Raw genomic sequence first — 6,394 nt, 5'->3', positions numbered from 1 at the left:
GTATTGTTCATGCTTAATTTTGTTTTTGTAGCTTTAATACTGGATGAGATAATGATACCTAAGTAAGCAAAAACACTCATAAAGGGGGAATTGAGACTAAAGATTTGCATGTTATCTTCTTCTCAATAAACACGTCAAAATATTCCAGCTCATTAATCTTGTCCATTGTGAGTGTCCTTACCATCACCTGTAGTTTTCTTTCTTTTCTTTTTTATTGTGTCCACTGTCAAGCTTTTCGCAATTTTTCCAGCATTGGTGAGACGTCACCTGTGTACTTGTAGAAGTCCACCTTTCGTGTCGTCCCCAGTAATTACACCTAGTCCACTCATAGTTTTTAATCTTTTAGTTACTCCAGCATTAGAACATATTATGGTGGCCAGTCCACCCATCTGAAAAGCTCACATACAAAAAAAAAAACAGTTTTTGACAAGTGTACCCAAATGCAAGTTTTGAAGCTGTCATTCAGATTCTGTGTTTTGCCACACAACTTTTTTCTAGAAGTTTAGAATCTTAAAGGTCTCTGGCAAGGGGTGTGCACATGTATGTTTCTGTCCATTGGCTTCACACATATTATGCTTGCAACATAAAGTGTTTCCTTTGGGCAAATGCCACACTGTGGATGCTCATCAGTGGATAATCTGTAAACCAATGTGCCCAAATTGTTTTCCTCATCTCACTGACAATTTTGCTGTTTCTCGTGATGACTAGAACTTAATATTCTAAGAGGTTTCCTGTTTCTTATTTGGCAAGTCTGAATTTTTCACCAACTGCTTTGACACCAGATATTTTTACTGTCACATCCTTGGGGAGTTCCTTAAGTCTTGCCCCTATTCTCTTGATCACATATCCTGTACATTCCATTTCTTTAATTTCAGTTTTACCATTTGGCTTAAGAGCCACAACACTACAGAAGCCTAAGAGTCATCACCAAGGTCTCTAGTGTAATGCACACTATGTCTAGCAACTGACCTACTGGCAACATAGACATCCCCCTTACTTTTCGCATCACCACTGAAACCTTCCAATTTTTTGTCAGATCTGTGTTCATTTACCTCACTGACACAATCTTGGCAGTGTCTTAGTCCAGGAGCTTTCCTGTATCTCAACTCTCAGATTTTACAGGTGGCAGTGGGAAACTCTGATATAGTATGGATTATCTGGGCTGCTTCTACTTTTCTTCCCACACCGACATACCTCGTGGTGTAAGCAAGGTGATAATTTATTTCACTATATTTTGCAAGCACTTGACACTCCAATACAATTTTGCTGCACAGGTGCCTCCTCTTAGTTATGTCCTCACTAAACATAAAGAGTTTTTCACTTTTATAGTATTGACAGTATTTGCAATAGTAATTTTCAATGCTTGTTCTTGCTAATTAAAATGTAAACTCAATTTTCATAATTTACACTACCAACATCTTGTTCATTCTTGGGAAGATGTTTCAATCTTGCATTTTGATGCACTGCCTGGGTATCTTATAGGCTTAAACTCAGGCTTGAACTCCCTTCAGTGTGGTGTAACAACTACTTCATTTTTAAGATTACTAAAAACACAACGGTTTTGATTACTGTATAATTTATGGCCACGATTAAAATTCTTCAGTTCTGGCATTTCATGATCGAAAATGGTTGAAATATGCAGTCACACCAAGTTTACAAGATGTACACATGCAAAAAATAAGTAAACTGAAGAAATCTATTTCAATCAACACAAAGATAGATTGCAATAAATCCCTGCTCAGAGTGCAATCAGTACCTTCTTCAAGGAAATTACACAAATGAGTTGTTATAGTAATAGTGGTGAAAAAATTAAATGAGGAGACATTGAAAAGATTTTGTGTTTGACAATAGTATGACAGCTAGGCATTCATGCAATGCATCTGCTTCAGAAAGACATTTAAACATGAAACTGACACACACACACACACACACACACACACGCACACACACACACACACACACACACACACACACACACACACACACACATACTTTTTAAACTTTTACATGTTTTTACAAGCTTTTGGATCCCATCTGGAAGTCTCCTATGTCCTGGAGTTCTGGGTGACTTTTCTGGGCTGTACCCTTTCCATAAACCTCTCTAGCCCTTTTCCTTCACTCCTTCAACTCTTCTTCCAGAAGAAGGAGCTACTGGCTCCAAAAGCTTGTAAAAGTTAAATCCTTGTGTGTGTGTGTGTGTGTTTGTGTGTGTGTGTGTGTGTGTGTGTGTCTCCTGTCACCACTTGGAGAGTCGGTTTGTTAACTATCCATTTACATTATACACAGAAAGTATATAATATAGAATTGGAAAGAATCACAGAGTTTCATTACATAAAAATTCTCTCTCTCTCTCTCTCTCTCCCCCCCCCCCCCCCCCTCATTTTTTTGTAATCATGATGTCCAGGTCCCCTTAAGATGAGCAGTTTTTGGATCAAGATGAAATGATCACAAATGCACCTTATTTTGCTTATGGGGACTGTAGTGTCATATGGAATTATCTTCTGGTGGAACTCTTCTCTAGCTCACAAAAGTGATTAGAGTCATATGATGACAGCCAAGAATGTCCTGTAATATATTATTTAGCCAGCTGAGAATACATAGGTCTGTTTTGTTGTCAAGGGTTCCATTCTCTTTGAACAAAACTCCGCAGTTCACGTATATGATGCTAAACAGAAGAATCATTTTCACTGTCAGTTACATTATCTGCCAAGAGATACTGACTATTCTGAACTACACAATTTTCTGTTGAATCACCCATTCTACTTTGTTGAGTAACAGACAAATAGACAGCTCATCTAAGGTGAGACAACTAGATAGTTTCAAAATTGACATATGTTAATGTAAGTACTTCAGGGGACATTACTGATTCACTTCAGTAGGCATTACTATCAAAAGACCCTACACACTATGAAAGCAACCAGATGGCTGCCAGACAATAGTTTTAGACCTACTGACTATACGAGATACATGCAACAAACAGTTCTTTTCCAGGGTCAGACATCCAGAGATGTGAGAGCAACTGTTACAAAGCATCACCTGAACAGTGAGACATTGCTAGAACCAAATGTCAACTTCTGAAAAATATTTAGTTTATGCACAACTTTGTTGCAGTAGTCATAAAGGGAAGTCATCTGCTATGATACAGAGGTCAAAAAACCCTAAAACGATTATATAATATTGCAGTGCCTGTTTTATTATGAATAAGGATTGAAAATTTTTTTTGGACTGCCGACTCCTAACTAAGGTACAAGCATATGTGATTGGTTCCCAAGTATGTGAGCAGCTCAAAGGCTTCTTAAGTAATAGAACCCAGTATGTTGTCCTCGATGGTGAGTGTTCATCAGAGTTGAGGGTATAATCTGGAGTGCCACAGGGATGTGTGGTAGGTCTGCTGTTGTTTTCTATCTACATAAATGATCTTTTGGATAGCAATGTGCGGCTGTTTGCTGATGATTCTGTGGTGTATGGGAAGGTGTCATCATTGAGTGACTGTAGGAGGATACAAGATGACTTTGACATGATTTGTGATTGGTGTAAATAATGGCAGCTAACTCTAAATATAGACAAATGTAAATTAATGCAGATGAATAAGAAAAAGAATCCTGTAATGTTTGAATACTCCATCAGTAGTGTAGCACTTGACACAGTCACGTCAAATATTTGGTCGTAACATTGCAGAGTGATAGGAGGTTGGACAAGTATGTAATGGCAGTTGTGGTGAAGGCGGACAGTCATCTTCAGTTCACTGGTAGAATTTTTGGAAGATGTGGTTCATCTGTAAAGGAGACCACTTATAATACACCAATACAACCTATTCTTGGGTTCTGCTTGGGCATTTGGGATCCCTATCAGGTTGGATTGAGGGAGGACATAGAAGCAATTCAGAGTCAGGCTGCTGTATTTGTTACTGGTAGGTTTGATCATCTTGCGATTGTTATGGAAATGCTTCAGGAACTTGGGTGGGAGTCTCTAAAGGAAAGGGGGTGTTCTTTTTGTGAATCGCTAATGAGGAAATTTAGAGAACCAACATTTGAGGCTGATTGCAGTACAATTTTACTTTTACCAACTTACATTTTGCGGAAAGATCACAAAGATAAGATAAGAGTGATTATGGCTCATACAGAGGCATATAGGCAGTCATTTTTCCCTCGTTCTGTTTGGGAGTGGAACAGGGAGAGAAGATGCTGGTTATGGTATGTGGTACCCTCTGCAATGCACCGTATGGTGGATTGCAGAGTATGTATGTAGATGTAGATGTAGAACAGGCATTATGAAACACACTTTGTATATTCAAAAATGTGGATATGGACAACCATCAGCCATAGACTCAAATGATGACATTGTGAATTTGTGCCAGATGAAGACTCGAATCCAGATTCCCCCTTATCATGAGCTGTCCTCTTAACATGGGGCTATCCACTTAAGACTCATAACGAGACCGAAACTTCCGTGTCTTATGAACCGTGTGTCTACATCCTGTACTCGTCATTCCATTACATATTCCCAAACATATGAGACATTTTGACTTCAAAGTTGCTTGCCCAGTTTCACAGATAAATATGACATTGTATAACCTGCATTACTCTGAATTATGATGGATACCCAAAGGACCTTTGCATTGTAATTCAGAATAACATAGGCACAGTGATATCATATTTATCAGCCAACATGGGGCAAGAAACTTTCAAGTATAAATATCTCATCTGTACAGGAATATACATAATGGACCTATGAGTGCAGGTTGAGATGCATGACTGATGACATATGGAAGTTTGGATCTGGCTGCAAGTCATATGTGGATAGCCATATGGTAAGATGACCACTCACAATACCCGTAAATCTGGTTTTGAGTCCCAATTTGGCTCAAGTTTTCATTGTCATTTCATTCTACAGCTGACAGTTGTCCATAATTGCAGTTAGAAATACATTTAATGCAAGTACAACACTGTAAGTGCAATGTACAACCGAGCCAATGGATTATTGACACTAGTCTCAAGTAAAATGTAAATGCTCACCTGCTACCCACTTCCACAAATGTCACTATTCTTTAAGTGACAATCCACATTTGGTAAGGAACCAAAATAAATATCTATAAACCACTAAGTGCCTCCTGGCTGATTCATTGTCTTCAAACATACTGACACCCTGCCATCGCACACAATGAAAATATAGAATAACTGACAACAAACCTGAAGTGATAGTAGACTATGCAGAAGGAAGCAACATCATATTTATTTTCATTGCCAAAGATAGTGATAGTTCCTTCAGTTCAGCAGACTGGAAAGGAGATTATGACCCTGACTTGTTATTTGTCACTAATGACAGAAACCACTGTTTAGTCACAACAACTAAAAATACTCTGTCAGATTTCCCCCATTGCTTACAATGTATCACACTATTAGAAATTGGTTCAAGTAACCTAATGATAACCTTAATTCATCTTTGCAGATGACACCTACAAAAATATGATTGGGACAATTTCTCTGAAACTTTAATAAATGCGTGAACTGGATTCTTCCATCTGTTTATTACTGTAACAGTTTTGTAGCAGCAGTTATCAGAATAGAGAAAAAGACATAAGCCAAAATATATGATGAACTGATACAACCTGGATACTGCATGATGTCAGAAGTGAATGGAATCTACCCAGAAAATGGATTTCAAAGTATACAGCAGAAAAATATAGACCCTGATTAAGAGCAGACAGCAGTATCACATTAGAGCACAACATTTATCGAGACTGCTTCGCACATTTTCGGACCATATAAAGCAGCAAATCACTGAGATAGGATAATAGTTATTAAACAGGAACACAAAAATGTAAAGAAAAGCAGCTGGTTACAGCACTGAATATTTGTGCTACATGATTCCTGAAGAGGTTGAAGCATCAATAATAAACATAAAATCTGGTAGAGCTTTAGGCTCTGACATCGGAGATTCCCTTTGCATCTGGCAACTATATGAAGAAATGGTTAGCAAAATTCTTTGCTTCACTTCTAAAGATGAGAAATGTTCCCCAAGAATTTAAACATGCTGAGATAAATGCTCTCTGAAACCAGATCTAGTGGGATATCTCCCTACAAAATTTTTCTTATCACTACACTGCTATTGTGATACACAGTGTGTCCCAGGAATTTAGGAACAAACTTTGAGGAGTTGTAGGGGGTGTTAGAAGGAACAGATTGAGGGTAGGAACCTGTCTCTGGAAACGTCATCCAATGATGCTCCAGAACACTGGAGCCATCCCTTTGAGTAGAGTAGAGTAGAGTTTTATTGGTCCTGGTAATCATATAGCACAAAAATAGTAGATTCTGATGTACGACAAGTCAGTGTATAACAAAATATATTAAATTTGCATTAATTTCATTATTTTTACATTAAATGATAAAAAAAG

This window comes from Schistocerca gregaria, chromosome 11 (assembly GCF_023897955.1).
Source record: "Schistocerca gregaria isolate iqSchGreg1 chromosome 11, iqSchGreg1.2, whole genome shotgun sequence".
Classification (NCBI taxonomy): Eukaryota; Metazoa; Arthropoda; class Insecta; order Orthoptera; family Acrididae; genus Schistocerca; species Schistocerca gregaria.
This window is presented reverse-complemented; position numbering follows the sequence as displayed.